Genomic DNA, 18,281 nt, shown 5'->3' on the forward strand with positions numbered 1-18,281 from the left:
AGAAAATGCAAACTTTCTGGAATCTTCTTCCGGATTGCCAGTTATATTGCAGGGTTTTAAAATTCATTTGAATTTCTATTTTTAGGGTACAAATACATTATTATTTTTATTATTCCTCACCTTGTAATTCCTCTTAAGATTTCATTTTAAAAAGATTTTTGCTTTTTGGAGAGTTAAAAATGCTCAATTTTTTTTTGCATTACTCTAGGCAGTATATTTTTTTTTTGTAAAAGTGTTTTTTAATCTTGGCAAAATAATAAAATTATATTTCACAATTTGCACAGAATCTGACTAAAGGGCAGAGGCATATTACCCTCAGAGTTTAGAATAAAGCCAGATTTTTCAGGCCCAGTTCCACTGTAGAGTTAGTATGCACTGCAATCCCAAACATTTTCTTGTTCCCTCTAAAGCTAGGGCCAATTTCATTTCAAATGGAGGTTAGAGTAAAAAAATCACTTTTGTGTTTTACCGCCTTCTCTAGACAGTATTTTTTATCCCAAATTATGATTCACCTGAAAGGTTTTTAAAAGGCCACTTCAAATCTCCACTCCACCTTTAGAGACGTTACTAAATTCTGATATTTGACTACCTGACCTTATTTCTTTTGCCCCTGATCTTTACTATGGTCTCTGCATATGTTTTAGTAGCATCTTTAATACTATGTGAATACTGTGATCTGGGTGAGTTCTTCACCAGGTATCCACTGTTGTCCATCCTTCTCAAGTAGTGCCTTAGGATATTGCCCAGCTGGTGCCTGGGAGCAAGGACCTGGGAAGGTAGGAGGAGGTTGACATGGACCTCCTGCTGCTCAGGGCTGCTGCCCCACCTCAGTGCGCCCCTGCATCCAGACACATGAATGCTATTTCCACTCCAGCTCTGCAGAAGAGGGAGGAGAGGGACTTGGGTTTCCAGTTTGAGAAGGGAATAAGTCCTACACAGGAGATTAGTTTTGGGGTAGTAAATCCCTGTCCATTCCTGCGACTCGGAGGAATTGGTAATGGCACTGCAGGCACAAATGTGGACTTTGAAGGCAGGCACTGACAGGTCTGACTCCTGGATCTGTCACTGTGAGCTTTGCTCTGTTTCTCAGTTTTCCTCACTTGTCAAATAGAGAACATATTGGTTTTTGCGAAGTTCAAAAGTGGTCATAAAAATAGTAAGCTTTGGACTAGATAATAAATGATGTTGTTATTTAGTAACAATTTCATTAATACCTGGGGATTTCTATTTTATCATTTACTTGGCTTTAGGCTTAAATTTTTTTTTTGAGGATTTCTCAGTTCTTCCTTCTATTTTTGGGCTATAGTGTTCATGCCCACCTCCCTTGCCCAAATCAATCTGCCAAAAAATCCAGTTCTCTATCTCTTTTCATCTTATGAACCTGAATCTTATTATGCTGATCTCTTACTATGTTGTAACTCTACTTCTGTGCTGCCCTTTTATTCTTTGTCAGTTCTGACCTTATCTTTAAGAAGTGAATTGCAAATATTTCTGTCTTTCTGTCCAAGTCGAATTTCATATTTTCTGAATCACGTAGCTGCCCTCCATGTGACCTAGAAAGCCCTTTGATGATCCATATTTAGCTGTATCCATCACTCAACAGATGTCTGGGTAGTTAAAGGCCCCCATGAGCTCCCTCTACATCCTGTGGTTTCAAGTTCCTGAGTTGTTAGTTAAAAAGCTTTCATCCCCCTGCCCCCACCCATTCCAGAGTAGAAGTACAGATACCCACTTTAGCTGTTCATTCATTTATTCATTTGACAGATACCTACTTATTACCTACTGCATGCTTGATACTGGGTTAGATGTTATCCTCTTTGTTCCAAATTGCATTTTCTTAATCTGACCCATTTAGAGTAGTCCTCCAGGTTTTCTGATGATTTCTCTGGAATCAGCATTGAGCATCCAATTAAGCCGTCTCTTCTACCTGCAGGGTTTCCTGACCCCTGGGAGACTTGGAAGCTTAATCGTAAACTCTGATGTCTTGCTATAATGTACCTGCTATTCCATGCACAGATTTCAGACTTACAAAGGTTCACCACAGCTCTATCTAGGGGAGTTTAGTTCGCAGATGAGGTTGCAAGGCTCTGCTTGTCGTCCTGCACCTTGGACATGAAGAATGAAGTGGCAGCAAGGGTAGAACGCCTAGCAAGTTAAGTAGCTAATTTCCAAAACCCCTTGGTTTTCTGTGCCCCTGGTTTCCCACAGAGATGCCTATGAGGAAAGATGCTTCTCTGCTTTTTGAGCTCTCTGGATCTTCCCATTAGATAGCATCTCTTGGCATCTGAAAGGCAGCTTGCCATTCTGTTCTTCTGTGGAACACAGATGGCCCAGCCCACGCCTATCACTAATGAGGATTGCATACAGAGCCTCCTTGCTGGAGGCTCCCTTCAGCAACCCCAGTGCTCCTTCCCTTTGCTGGCCAGTCACTGTTGACCATGGCATTTAAATCTGAGAAGGCTGTTTGCTGCTCTCCCACTCACAGAGCTGAACAAAAAAATCTATTAGGTGTAGGTCCTGGGAAATGAGTTGCATTCAGCTAGAACATGAAGACATTGAGGATTGAGGAAGGGATGGCTGCTGATTTGATTGCCAGGATTTTGGGATCCAGCTGTCCATGGAAGCTATTGAGTTTAAATATGAACAAGCACTGGAAGTTCTTCAGTAGGAACATGATTAGCTAGCTATACAGAGGTTAAACAGATGGGATATCAATTTGTCAATGTCATATTATTTCAAGTAGAATACTAGTATGGTTGGAAACAATTAGAATAGAATTTTAAAGGCACTAAAATATAGTGGGAAAAGTGTAGATTTTCTCTTTTTCTTTTCTTTCTCTCTCTCTCTCTCTCTTTCTTTTTTGAGACGGGATTTTCATTCTTTCACCCAGGCTGGAGTGCAGTGGCATGATCTTGGCTCACTGCAACCTCTGCCTCCCAAGTTCAAGCGATTCTCCTGCCTCAGCCTCCCAAGTAGCTGGGATTACAGGTGTGTGCCACCACACCTGGCTAATTTTGTATTTTTGGTAGAGACAGGGTTTCACCATGTTGGCCAGGCTGCTCTCAAACTCCTGAACTGAGGTGATCCACCCACCTCGGCCTCCCAAAGTGCTGGCATTGAAGGAGTGAACCACTGCGCCTGGCTGAGCATAGATTTTCATATGAGACAGACCCGTGTCAAGTCCCAGTTCTACCACTTGCTATTTGTTGGACAAAGTACTTCGCCTTTCTATGCATGAATTTCTATATCTGTAAAAAAGTACAATGCCAATATCCTAGGCTGTTCTGAAGATCAAAAGGGAAAGCACATGAAAAGACCTTGACACCGTGCCTGGCACCTAGTAAGCAATGAATGGAAATTTCCTTTCTTTCTTTTTTTTTTTTTGAGACAGAGTCGTGCTCTGTCACCCAGGTTGGAGTGCAGTGACGCGATCGCGGCTCACTGCAACCTTCCACTCCCGGGTTCAAGCGATTCTCCTGCCTCAGCCTCCTGAGTAGCTGGGATTACAGGCACGCACCACCAAGCCCAGCTAATTTTTGTATTTTTAGTAGAGACGGAGTTTCACCATGTTGTTCAGGCTGGTCTCGAACTCCTGACCTCGTGACTCGCCCACCTCGGCCTTCCAAAGTGCTGGGATTACAGGCATGAGCCACCGCACCCGGCTGGGAGTTTCCTTTCTTATCTCCCTTTCCTGCTTTCTCTTTATAGCAGAAAGTTGAAAGATGCACTCTAATATGGTAGAACATCAAGTTGAGCTAAAATCAATGGCTCCATGTGAAAGTTTGTACAATTCTGCTCTCCTGTTTTATTTAAAACTTGTTTGAATTTGAGATGTAGGATAGTTTCTTTTTCCTTGCTATTGCAAGTCTGATACAGGTCTGATATTTACGATTAGAAGTTCCAAACTGCTAATATGGACCTCAGTAGAAAGGCAAAATCTGTTTGACTTTAATACTATAATCCATTTTTTTAAGTTCTCAGAGCTACTAAGGAGCAATCACAACCACCATCAGTGACCCCTGAGGGTGCCAGTGAGTCAGGTCAATCCTGCCATGTCCAAGACTGGTCTAAATGGTCAGTACTCCCAATCCAGAAATTGCTCTTGGAGTCATTTTTCATTCTTTCAGAAAATAAGGGACACCAAGAAATGCCGTTCAAAAGGAATTAATAGATTTACTGATTTAACATTAATGCCTACGAAAACAGTTTAAATAGCTTTTGGGGTAAGGTAGATTAGTTACTGTTGGTTTCCCATCCAACCAGGTCAAAGCTTTTTCCTATAACTGCAGGTGCATGTTCATTCCCGCACATGGCAGTCCTTTCCATATTAGAGCAGCTCCAGGAGCAGTTATTAAATTGAATAGAAATTAACCTGTCTACAACTGTGTTTTTCAGACCTGATTCTGTTCTTTGGAGTTACACAGATGAAGTCTGATCTTTATCCGCTATCATGCCTACCCTTTTATTTTTTTTCTCTTCAATCCCCTTTCCAGTCCCTTCCCAACTCAGGAAACAAAGGGCCTAGATCATTGATTCTTGCTTGAAGATGGATAGAGGGGAACAATAAAAATAGACAAACAATCTCATAAAGAAACAAGAAAAGGTGTCTTAAGAATGGAGACTTGGCGCGGTGGCTCACGCCTGTAATCCCAGCACTTTGGGAAGCTGAGGCAGGTGGGTCACCTGAGGTCAGGAATTCGAGACCAGCCTGGCCAACATGGTGAAACCCCGTCTCTACTAAAAATACAAAAATTAGCTGGGCATGGTGGCACAGGCCTGTAATCCAAGCTACTCAAGAGAGGCAGGAGAATCGCTTGAACCGGGGAGGCAGAGGTTACAGTTAGCTGAGACTGCGCCATTGCACTCCAGCCTGGACAACAAGAGCAAAACTCCATCCCCTACCCCGGCAAAAAAAAAAAAAAAAAAAAAAAAAAGAATGGAGACTTCTTGTTCTAGAAAAAGCACTTTTTGAGATATTATTGTAGAGGATGGTTACTTGCTTGTTTCCACCTCCACTGAGAACAACAACAAAATAAATGGTGGTCTGAAGGCAGTGTTTTCTAATCTATAGATGTTGACAAATAAAGGACTCTATGGTTCTTTACTAGGAGTTCTCAGAGACTCTCTATGTACTTCCCAGAAAAGATTTAGCACTTGACCACAGAACTCTTTTTTTCATGGAACATTTGATGGATACTTGTGTTTTGGGAGACACATCTTAGGAAGTTAAGGTTTCAGATATGCTGTGGGGACTCAGACTGAACATTTGAAATAATTTCTTGATTGATTACTGTTAGATCCTGGAGCTGGTGGCCAAGGAAGACTGTGAAGTTTCCTTCCTTGGAAGGTTGGTAGACTCTTCCTCCTTCCCCCAACTCCCCCTCTTTTAATACTAGAATTAGGCATGCACCTGCCTGGGAGTGCCGAGGTGTAGGCCTGACATATAGGGGATCTGAGCATCTAGATCCTTCCCATCCCCATGATTCTATTTTTGTGGATCCCAATTGTGTAGTGTTGCACGGAAGGCACAGACTAGCTGGGACAGGAGGTAACTGAGAGTTTTGGCCAAGAGAAGAGGGGGCTAGAGATGGGAAAAGTTGATGCAATTATTTTTGGCAGGAGTTGGAACCAAAGCAGCAGAAGAGAGTAAGTTTTAAGACTCTCTGGCAAAGTAACTTCCTAATCTGTCACTGAGTATGTGTAAAAAAGTGATTAGTGGGTCTCTATATTTATCATGATTACTCACAAATATGTAATTTACATAATATATACAGCACATTAAGTACTATGTCACCTTATATAATGTGCATATGTATAATGTATATGCATGTTATGTAACGCCAGTCTGGAGGCTCTTCCAGGTTCTGCCAAGTATTTCCTAATTTATTTGGCAATTTTAACGTATCTTTTCCATCTGTGGAAAGAACTCTCTTGAGAGGAGCTGGTCTCTGACCTGAATATAATCATCCTACTAGGTCTATCTCCACTCTCAACACACTGGGGAAACTCCAAAAAGACTAAGCCATAATGGAACACAATTCCTAGCTCATCAGTTTAGGGACAACACAATGTACTAAAGAGTTCCTGCTTTACAGTTTTTATTGCTATTGGGGTAGAAGCATGGGGGGCAGGTGAGAACATGTTTGTAGCATGGCCAGAATCAGAATAAGAAATAAGGGACTAGGTTCTCCCCTGACTAACCACTAAACCTCTTCTCATTGAGATTGAGATAATAATACCTTCTCGGCTAACCTCTGAGGCTGCTATGAGGGTCACTATGATGAGGGACTCCACAAAAAGAAACCACAGTCATAGTGTTTAAAGGATGATTTGCAAGTCATGATTAAACAACACAAGATTTACTAAGGTTACCAAATTGGAAGTGCAATTCCACTGAAGTTGTTATACTCCATGCCTCTAAGAAGGACTTGGGATATGTCTCTCAAGCAACATTGCAAGTCCTGTGCACTAGGGTACAGCAGGTAAGGGCCATTTTCTGCACAGCCCCTTCATGAGACTTGTGAGTCTCTGAGAATCAATTTCACCTGTTGATAGTGCCATGTCTCAATAGCCTCAATCTTGGGGGAACTTGGCTGAAACACATGCATGAACTTCTGTAAATGTCTTAGAATCAGTGACCCCAAACCTGAACCTGCCTCAGTTTCAGAATCAAGTGGCTTCCAAGATAGTACCTGTAGTAATTCTGGAGCTTGTTGGTCCCATCACCAAGAATACCATCATTAAAGATATACTTCAGGTGGCCTAGTTTTCCCCTTAGTCAGCATTCTGCACTATTAGGTTGAGCAGAATGGTCTTAGATCTTGCTCCTAGATGGTCCTTCACAGTTAAGTGCCATTTGTACACACAATCTTAATATTCCCTTCCTTGTCCAAAGCTCCTGTCCAATGCAAGGAGATTAGAGGTAGCTCAGCGGAGTGATATTAAATGGGTCCAAGTTTCCACTGAGAAATCTCAGAGAGGGATGGAGGCCCAGTGAAGCGCTGAGCGGCCTTGCCTTTGGGAAAGGATGGTAATGCTGGCACTTGCTGAATGAAGCCCACTGAGCTCTGCTGAGACCCCTCTGTCCTGGCTGGCAGTATCTTGCAGAAGATACCTCAGTCCTCCTTGCGACTCTCCACTGAGGTCATCCCTGCAGCCAAGGTTGTTTCCAAACTAAGAGACTATGATGACCATGATGAGGTGACATGTGGAGAGTTCAATCTGATGATCTGTTTAGTACCTTCAACCTCAGACCAACTTCTTTTCCATTCAGGCCAGAGAGAACCTCTGGGAAGCAGCATGAGGCACTCGTTTTCTTGTGTGGGCATATCCCGTCCACGCATGTGCTGTACGTTTGTTCCTCCCTGGCAACCTGGATCCAAGTGGAATCACTTTTCAGTGACCGGAAATGACCCTACTCTGAGATGCATGGGTTCTTTTCTCCATTAAATATCTTTGTAACGTCACCTACTCTCAAGCTGCATTAGCCAAGACACCATGGAAAAAGTCTCTGAACTTTTCTGAGACTCAATTTTCTTATCTGACAAATGGGAGAGTAAATCCAGCCCAGCAAGTCTTTCATGCTTGTTTTGAGGATCCAGAATAGGAGCTCTCAGTCTCTTCATGAAAGTAGGGAGCTACTTTCATTCCCCTTAACCCTTGTGATCACCGCAGGGAGATGCGTCCTGATAATGAAACAGTGGAGTGGGGGAGTAAGAACCTTTTTTTTCCTTACCACTTTCTGTCTCATACTACCTCTGTTATTTTTTCCAATCAGGAAAAGTCCATCAGTAAATAAATATTTATATATATATAAATATATATAGGCTAAACATATATATACATACACACGTAAGACCATCAGAAGGTCCTTCAGGTCATACTCTGGGAGTGGTGAGTGCAAAGAAGCAGGAGGGAACCATCTCCTGGTTTCCCCAGCAAAGTTCCTTCCTTCCCATCTTTTCTGCCTTCAGGAATAGTCTGCCACCAGGGCTTGGAACTCAAACAGGAAACACGCTTTGGCTTGAAAAAGAAAGAAGCTGGGGGTGGTTTTTTTTTTTTTTTCTTCCCTTTTTACACAATATTATGACACCAATTTGAAAAATAAATCCCAGTTTCTCTGCTTTCCCTCCCAGGTGTTCACAGAACTAAGAAAATAAATACCACATCTAAGGTGTGCTGTGCAGGCAGCTCTGGGAGCTCTTGGAGCCACCTCTAAACAAACATACAGCCACCAGGAGAAGGCTCCGGGAAAATAACAAGTGCCCACTGATGGTGCAGGAACCCAGGAATGGAAATACAGCTTTCCACGGCCTTTCTGCCTCCTCAGCAGGTTGAGGGAGAAGTTATCACTCAAAGGACGACCAAGAAACCAACGTGCGCCTGCTGAGCCCTGCCAAGGATTATGCTCTGAGAGCTGGAGGCTGTTTTGTCTCTGTACAGAGGGACCTTTGTGCAAATTCTCTGGAACCAGAGCTCTTTCCCTTGGCCACATCCGATCTCACTATAGGCAGGAAACCTGCAGCCTGCCTCTTGCAAGCGTCCATGAGGAAACTTGCAGGGCTGGTAGAAAGAAAGGGGGATTTCTCTTCAGTCTCAGAAAATTCTACTCGAGGCCTGTGGGAATGTGGAGGTTGCTGCATGAGCCCTCACGGGCCCTAAGTCCATTCAAAATGTTTTGTTGGCACTGGCTCTGTTAGGGGTGTACCCATTGTTGAAATAGAATCTATGGCAAGGTGACGTTTTCTTCCCGAAGGGTGGCTTTGCTTCCACTGGTTAGAGAAGAGTGTATATGTGTGCGTGTGTGTGCATGTGAGTATGCACGTAAATGTGTGTGTGAGTGTGCATTATAGTTTCTTGTTTTCTCTCTTGGTTTAGCTGGTGTTTGGCACACTGTTTAGTCTTTTGAACGGCTCTTCCTCCTCAACGAGAAGAAGCTGCTCTTCTGGGGAGGCCCCATCATCATGGGCGCTTGGTTCTTGTGAGTAATTTTAATCTAAAAGCAAAGAGGCAGAAATGAATTAGTGGCATGCAAATCTCAGTAGCCTAAGGGAGAGTGAGCCACAGAGAAAGGAAAGGCCAGCTTCAGGCTGGAAGGAGCCCCATGCAGAAGGACAACTGTCCTTGAACGGCTTCAAAATTGGCAACTTGACCCTGACTGGGCCTGGAGTTTGGCACGGCTGGGAGTGAGGGGCGGAAGCACTGGAGAGACAGGTGTGAGCTTCCCACGTGGTGATCAGCTCACACCTGTCTTGTGTCCTTGGTATTCACAGACTCTCAGAATGTCACAGCCAGAGGAGACCTCAGGGACTCAATCGACCCCTCTGCAGGAGCCCATTAGACTAGCCTAAGTTCACAAACAGAGCAGCAGAACAATTAGAGCCCAGTTTTTCAGATTCCCAGCCTCCATTGCTCCTGGTCATTCCTGCCAAGGCAGTGCTGAGATGTCAATCAAGTGACCGAGACTTTGGTCTGACCTCTGACTAAGCAACATTATGTGGAGAGTTCCCAAGTGAGTGCCTTAGGTATTTCCTCTTTTCTTGGCCTTCTAGGGAAGAGCCTAAATTCTTTTTAAAACTTTATTTTCTTTAAATTTTAGAGTTTATAAGTGTTTTCTGCTGTAAACTTTAAGTCAATTGGAAGTGAAAGACACCGATGTATTCTCATTTTTGCCTTTCTTCCCAACCTTATCCTCAGGTCATGACTTTGAAATCATTAATTCCTACTTGAGTGTGGCCTTGCAACCTTAATAATCTACATTATCAGTTCATCCACAATATTTATTAAGTATGATAATGCTCAGAGTAGGATGATGATGTGGGAACAGGAAGCACTTAGAATTCAAAGACCTGGGTTTGAGTCCAGACACTTCCACTTCTTTGCTGTGAAAATTCAGACGAATCATTGAATCTTCAGAGCCAGTGCTTACTGAACTGCAAATGAGGAGGATAACATTTGTCTTATTTTCCTCACAAAGATCAAATAATAGATTGTCAATGAAAGCCCACTGTAAACTGTAAAATGGAAAGTAACAGTTAGTGAAATCCTTGTCTTATGGAGAAAGAGAAAGAGAAAGATGGAGGTAAAAAGAAACAGAACCTATGAACTCATTCTTGTGGTTTTTACCGCATTGTAGGAAATGACAGTGTGACCACAGGGAACAACAGAAGAACTCTTGAACACAGAGACCATCAACGAGTTTAAATTAATCTCGGCTAAACCAGTGGCGTCCAAAACAAGGTGGGCAGGGAATGAGAAAAGTCTGATGGGAACAAGGAGGAAAGAATTTTAAAATTTGAAGGAAGGAAAGGAAATGTGTTGGTGAAAAGGGCATGGGTAGAGAAGTCACAGATGAGCAGGTTGAGTTCAGGGCAAACTATGAGAAATGTGGTCATGGCACAGGTGGGGTAGCTGGTGGGTTTTAAAGGGAGGCAGAAAGACTGGGTTCACATGAAGAAACGAGGAAGCGTGAGATGGCATTCTACACTGCTGAATAACATGACAAAAAAAAAAAAGAGTTTGAGGGAAATTATTTAACAGCTGTTGTCAAGGTGAGCTGGGGTAGTGAGTGCCTGGCTAAGAGGGTACTACTGTAAGCCAGGTTGACATTGAAAGGGCTCCAGGAACTGTAATCGCGGCACTTTGGGAGGCTGAGATGGGTGGATCACTTGAGGCCAGGAGTTTGAGACCAGCCTGGCCAACATGGTGAAACTCCGTCTCTACTAAAAATACAGAAATTAGTTGGAGGTGGTGGCAGGCACCTGTAATCCTAGCTACTTGGGAGGCTGAGGCAGGAGAATCACTTGAACCCGGGAGGCGGAGGTTGCAGTGAGCCAAGATCGCGCCACTGCACTCCAGCCTGGGCGACGAGAGAGACTCCATCTCAAAAAATTAAAATTAAAATAAAGGGCTCCAGGAAATGGAAGGGAAGGATGGGACCAAAAGACACTGTGGACAATTAGCATAAACTGGTGCTAAAAGCTGAAAATGACCCTTATGTTGGCTTCCACCAGCCTGGAGACCTAAAAGGGGAGAGAGTCACTGTTCTGTGATAGTCACCAGAGGAGAAAACCGAGAATGCATCAACATCATTTTGTGCTGTGTGTCTTATTGTGGGCGTTGTGTTTATCCCAGAATGCACAGAAGTGAGGCATAGGCTGGAGACTGGACACTCGGACAGCAATTATCTGTGGCATGCAATGTAGCATTCTTTGTGGCATGTTCCCCGGTGGTCAGCCATCTCTCACTCCTGATCTCCCATGCCCATGAGGGGAAGGACTTCAGCTTCTTCACCATGGTACTCTCTGAGCCAGTGCAGTGCCTGTTCAGGGTACAACACGTTGTGGAAGTACTGACTGATAAGCCGTACGTGCTGGCAGTGGAGATGGCTATGTTTGAGGCAGAGGTTGGTAGCTGGTGCCTACCTTTCCTGCTGGTAGAGCACCCCCCCTTTTTTTTTTTTAGATAGAGTCTTACTCTATTGCCTAGGCTGGAGTGCAGTGGCGCAATCTCGGCTCATTGCAACCTCTGCCTCCCAGGTTCAAGCGACTCTCCTGACTCAGCCTCCTGAGTAGCTAGGACTACAGGCACTTGCCACCATGCCTGGCTAATTTTTGTATTTTTTAGTAGAGACGGGGTTTCACCACATTGGTCAGGATGGTCTTGAACTCCTGATCTCATGATCCGCACACGTCGGCCTCCCAAAGTGCTGGGATTATAGGCATGAGCCACAGTGCCTGGCCTTGTTTTTTTTTTTTTTTTAAGATGATACAAGACCCTCGCTTCTCTTTTTTCTCCCTTTAGCTGAGCTATTTATTCACTAGTTAGTACCTCTAGGGCACAGAAGAGGAAGTAAAACTCAAATCTCTGCTGCATGTTTTTCAGCAGTTCTGACAAAGGTCTTGATAGGGTAGGAGTTTGGGGCTCCCGGGTAACATAATATTTTGGTCAGCTTTGTGGATTCTATTACTATAGAACCGAAAGAAGTATGAAATCATATCCTCATTTCCAGTCAAAGAGATATCAGTCCCTTACCCTTAAATTAGGGGCTAGCAGGTAAAATAGTTATGATCCTATTTTAGGAGGTAGTTGGATGTGGCTAAGCCTGCCTTTTCAATCCCTGATAGAAAGAGGTCATCCCACATTTCTGTAGTTAGCACCCAAGCTTCTTTGGTAATCGGGTAAGTCAGGCAATTAACTAAAGTCTATGATTTTCTTAAAAACTATTCACAACACTGACGGCACCTGGCCAAGTGCTAAGATCAGGAGCTTAGTGCATAGTTTTCTGCTCGATCACAGAGAGAATTGATACACTAGACTCTTGCATGATAGTTCGAAGTTCACAAAACTATTGCAGCATGTAATTTCCCCTTTAAAATAGAACAAAAATGTGAACTTCACTAGTGCTGGCGATTGACTTTGTTTGGGGGCTGTTTTCTGCAAACCAACACATTTTTATTACTTCAAGAGAAGCAAGAGATTGAGGGACTTCTCAGGGCGAGTAATTCAGATAATGCCTAGTAAAACGGCCCATAACTTTAAGTGTGAACCCTTCCCAAACCATTTGAAAGGTGTCTGAGGGGTCAGGCACAGTGGCTCACACCTGTAATCCCAGTACTTTGAGAAGCCCAGGTGGGCAGATCGCTTGAGCGCAGAAATTCAAGACCAGCCGGGGGAACATGGTGAAACTTCGTCTCTACAAAAAATACAAAAATTAGCTAGACATGAAGGGGCACCCTTAGCTACTTGGAAGGTTGAGGTGAGAGGATTGCTTGAGCCTGGGAGGTCGAGGCGGCAGTGAGCCATGTTCTCGCCACTGCACTCCAGCCTGGGTGACAAAGTGAGACCTTGTCTCAACAACAAAACAACAAAAAAGAAAAGTGTCTGAGATCTGCTGTAATTTTAACTGGAGATGCATAGAAAGGCACAAATCTGAAAGGTCTCAAATAGTCTCTGTGATGTTTTAAAAGTTAAAGAAAACTATGCTTTAAGCAGGAATCTGCTTAAAGCGAGCCTAAGGGAGGGGTGAAGGTTTCCATGGTTTTCAGGTCTTAGCTGTTTCTGGGCCCTCCAAGATCCTAGAATGCTCTGCTTCATGACAGTGTTTCCTGCCATCAGAGGCCTTCGAATGTAACTGGACAAGGCCAGGCACGGTGGCTCACACCTGTAATCCTGGCACTTTGGGAGGCCGAGGTAGGCAGATCACCTGAGGTCAGGAGTTCGAGACCAGCCTCGCCAACATGGTGAAATCCCGTCTCTACTAAAAAGTACAAAAATTAGCCAGGTGTGGTAGTGGGCGCCTGGAATCCCAGCTACTTGGGAGGCCAAGGCAGGAGAATCACTTGAACCTGGGAGGCACAGGTTGCAGTGAGCCGAGATTGCGCCACAGCACTCCAGCCTGGGCAACAAAGCGAGACTCTGTCTCAAAAACAAAACAAAACAAAACAAAACAAAACAAAAAACAAAAAACAAACAAACAAACAAAAAAACAAAAGAATGTAACTGGACAATCAATCAGATTTTGCAGAGGGTGGGGAAGAAGTGTGGGATTTATTGATGAGTTGGGAAGTTCAACTACATCGTTGGTTCTCAAAGTGTGGCTCATAGGCCAGCAGCATCAGCATCACCTTGGAACTTGTGAGAAATGAAAACTCTCTAGCATCCAGACTTACTGAACCAGAAAATCTGGGATGTGGCCCAGCAATATGTGTTTCAGAACCCCTGTAGGTTATTTAGATGCATACTCAAGTCTGAGAATCACCAGACTAGATAACTAGGATCATCTTTGACTTTGAGATTCTGCTATCATCTAACTCTGGGAGAAGATTCTGAATTTTGAGGCTCAAATTATGCCACCTAACTGTGATGGTGAAGCATGAAAGATCATCTTACAGTGTTACAATAATGAGACAAGTTTTCTTAATAAATATATATATACTTTTGTGTATACATATGTAAACAAATATGGGCTTCTATTTTGTTTTGTTTTTGTTTTGAGATGGAGTCTTGCACTATCGCCCAGGCTGGAGTGCAGTGGCACGATCTCGGCTTACTGCAACCTCTGCCTCCAGGGTTCAAGTGATTCTCCCGCCTCAGCCTCCTGAGTGGCTGGGATTACAGGTGCCCGCCACCACGCCTGGCTAATTTTTTGTATTTTCAGTAGAGACGGGGTTTCACTATGTTGGCCAGGCTGGTTTTGAACTCCTGACCTTGTGATCCACCTGCCTCGGCCTCCCAAAGAATTGGGATTACAGGCATGAGCCACTGTGCCCAGCTGAAACCTTTCCCTAAATGTTGGGCTTTTAAAGGAAATTTTTAGGAAATTTCCAACTTTTTGCAATGATGAGTAATATAGACGTGACATTCTTATATATCAATCTCTGTATTTCTGGTAATCTGTATTTTACTTAGAATAAGTTCCTAGAAGTATATGAACAATTTTTAAAAGTGAAAGTAAATGAACTAGATCAATGTATATTGATATTTATAACAACAGTTCTTGATACATGGGTCTGCATGCTTTTCAGAATGGCTGTAACTGTCGATACTCTTGCCTCACTGTATGAGTGTACTGGTCTCCCCATACCCTTGACAGCAATGAATATTAAGACAAACAAAAAAGCTGTGCTAATTGGTAAGTGAAACATGGCATAGCTTTCTCACGGTTTTAATTCAAAAATCTTTTATTCCTTTTTAAAAAACTTGTGATATTAAATATTATTTCATAGATTTATTAGCCCATGGCACTTCTTCTATGAATTCTCTGTTCACTATTGCATTGTTAGTATTTTTTTTCCACTGGATTCTAATAGCTCGTTTCTTTATACCTTGTGAGAATTAACCTGATCTTTGGAATAGCGATTGCAAACAATTTGTCCTTAGTCTTTTAAAAATTCCATATTGATTTTTTGACTTGTAGAAATTAAAATTGGTTAATAGTCAAATATGCCACTTTTTCCTTAGAAAATCCCTGCCCACAGTGTAATTATGATCATCTATTTTTTTTCTGGTAGCTAGGAACATTTAATTCTGTAATTGAATTGGAGGGTTTTTTTTTGTTTTGGTTTTGTTTTTGGAATATAGTTTGAGGTGAGAGGTTCTATATAATGACATTTTCTGAAACGCAATTTCTTGGATATTGTATACTAAACTGTTCATTCCTATCTAATTAGTTTATAATCTTTGTCTTTCCTTCATTAGTTTTTATGTATACTAGGGTTTCTCAAGGCTTGCTTCTGTACTATTGATTTATCTATCCAATATCATGCCAATAGCATGTTACTCAAATTATTGTGGCTTTATAATTATTTTAATATCTTGTGAGAAGTTATTTCTCACCATTCTTTTATAAAACATCCTAGAAATTGCATTGTTTGTAGAGTTAAAAAAACAATTGCATTGGAATTTGGGAATCCCTGTTCAGGAACGTGGGATGTTCTGTGTTAAATCCTTTTTTTTTCTTTATTGGTTAAATCTTATAGTCATCTTCATTCATTTTACACAGTTCAGTTTAGTATTTTATGTCTTTTGTTGCTTATATAATGATATTTTAAGCTTTTAATTATATTATTTGAATTGATTATTGCCAGTATATAGGAAAACTACTAATATTTGTCCATTTTTCTATAGGGTTTTATTGAAGTAATTTATCCTTTGAGATTTTCAGTTTATTCTATTAGCTTTTAATGTACATAATCTTACCACCTACAAATAATGACAGTTTTGACTCTTTTCTAAATAATTATATTTCTTTTCTGCTTCAAGTATATATTGCATTGGCTAAAATTTCCAATGTTAAAAATACATGTCTGGTTCATGATTTTAGTGAAAATTCCTCTAGTGTTTTACTATTAAGTAAAACATTGGTTATGGTTTAACATATATTTAACAAAGGTATTCATTAGTGGGGGAGAAGCTTTCTGATCTTAGTTTTCAAGAGTTTTTATCTTTAAAAATCAGAAATGTTGAATGTAATTGTATACTTTTGGGTCATCTATTTTATCATGTAATTTTTCTATTTAAACTAATATTAGAAGACTTTCTTTTGTTCCTTTGATATGTTCAGAGGGGTGAATGATTCTTTTAATACATTGTTCAATTCTACCTACCAATACTTTTAACTATAATTCTTATGTCATATTTATATTTGGGAGTGGTCTATAGTTTTCTATTTTTAAGTGTAATATTTGTTAGGTTATTGCATGTCTTCATTTCACAAAATGGATTCAGTAGCTTTCCATCGTTGTCTATACTATGAAATAGTTTACCTAAGTATGTATTTCCTAGTAGTATGGAAGATCTCCCCAATAAGGCCACCTGTTTTAAGATCATTTAGTATGTAATTCTTCGAAATAATTTGATTTCATTAATGGTTACCAGGATTTTCACTCATCTTCTTAAGATGTTCGAGTTCATTAGAATCAAGATGATTATGTATTTTGTTATATATATATATATATATTTTTTTTTTTTTTTTTTTTTTTTTGAGACAGAGTCTCACTCCATCACCCAGGCTGGAGTGCAGTAGTGTGATCTTGGCTCACTGCAACCTCTGCCTCTGGGTTCAAGCAATTCTCATGCCTCAGCCTCCCAAGTAGCTGGAATTACAGGGATGGGCCACCATGCCTGGCTAATTTTTGTATTTTTGGTACAGATAGGGTTTAGCCATGTTGGTCAGGCTGGTCTGAAACTCCTGACCTCAAGTAATCCTCGTGCCTCAGCCTCCCATAGTGTTGGGATTATAGGCGTGAGCCACCACACCTAGCCTTGTTTTATATTTAAATAAAGCCATGGAAACAGTTATATTTATATTTTTATATTACATTTATGTTTTTTACATTTTAATATCTTTGATTCCTTTCTCTTTTAAAAATTAGGTTTTCAAACATCTGACATATTTTAAGAACTAGTTCTAGAGTTTCCTGTTTTTAATTATTTAATTTCTACTTTTGTCTTTATTATTTTCTTCCTTCTCCTTCTCCTAAGATTGTTTTATTATTGCTCTTCTAATTTTAGTATTATTCATTACATTTTATTTCTTTTTTATATGATGGAAGATTATGAGGCTTTGAATTTACTTCCAAACATAGTTTAGGCTATATTCTATAATTTTTAAACTGGAGCCTTCTTATTTTTATAATTTTTTGAGTAATCAACCATGGTGGCTTTGATCTCCTCATAAATCTCTTGTTTAGGAGAATTTTTAAGTCTCCAAGTGACTAAATTTTGTTTATTCACTTAATCTTCTATTAGTAATTTCTAGTTTTATTACTTTGTGGTCAAATAAAATGACCTTTATAATTTCTGCAACTGGGTTTTATGGCGCTTTTTGCCTTGTAAACTAGTTTCTGATCTATTTTAGTAAATATGAATGCTTGAACAAATATCATATTTAATTTCTTTATGAGTTATAGAGTTATTTCATCCAAGCCTTTTTTTTTTTTTTGGCTACTTAGCCTCAAAGATGGAAACAAATATTTTAAAGCTTCTCAATATCTGTCTGTCAACTTCTTCTATATCAACCTTTTCTCAGAATATATATTGATATTATTTTTTCACAGTATATATTTTTATTCTGTTATTAAATATCTAACATTTTATGACCACTATATCTCATAATTGAGTGTACTTTTTATCAAATAAAAAATGCATTTACTTATTCTGCTTTATGCTTTAGAAACATGGGAAGGTTAGTTTGTCTAAAATTAGCACAATTAACATTACTATTTCTTCCTTTTAATTTCTCTGTACCTGATAAAGGATAAAATAAGAAGATATACATTATATATACATATGTATAACCTTTCATTTTAGATGTATCTTTTGTAAGAAGCATATATTTGGATTTTCATTTTTAACTCAATATGAGAGTATTGGTCTTTTAATAGGGAACTTTAACTCATCTATTTTTCTTTTATATATGTGTAATATATGTGTGTATATATATGTATATGTGTATATATATGTGTGTGTGTATATATAGTCTTAACATCATTCGACTTGATTCAAAAAATTTTTAAATGTTGGCTTATTTTTTGCTTTCTATCCTGTGCTACATTAATAGAGTTTATATAATTTGAATTCTTCCAGATTTGAAAGGCGTGCGCCCTATTTTTAGTTTCACTAGTGATTGTCTACCTATTAAAATTATCTTCTGATTTATATGTTTTATCATCAAAGTGAAGAGAGACAATGAGAAACTTCACGTATCTTTACTATTCCTTCAGCAGTGTCTCCTGCGTTTTTGGCCTTTGTTAACATAATCTTAGGTTTGGGATACAGGT

The 18,281-nt window shown here is 40.5% G+C and overlaps 1 long non-coding RNA gene across 1 annotated transcript; it reads right to left on the reverse strand.

The window, feature by feature from the left end:
* Positions 1 to 1,732: 1,732 nt before the first annotated feature.
* On the reverse strand, positions 1,733 to 12,357 carry LOC126948460 (uncharacterized). The gene is made up of 2 exons (XR_007723459.1): positions 9,849 to 12,357; positions 1,733 to 8,995 (listed from the first exon to the last, which is right to left on the reverse strand). It is a non-coding gene; the product is annotated as an uncharacterized LOC126948460 (long non-coding RNA).
* Between the last annotated feature and the right edge of the window lie 5,924 nt (positions 12,358 to 18,281).

The sequence above is a fragment of the Macaca thibetana genome, chromosome 2 (assembly GCF_024542745.1).
Source record: "Macaca thibetana thibetana isolate TM-01 chromosome 2, ASM2454274v1, whole genome shotgun sequence".
Classification (NCBI taxonomy): Eukaryota; Metazoa; Chordata; class Mammalia; order Primates; family Cercopithecidae; genus Macaca; species Macaca thibetana.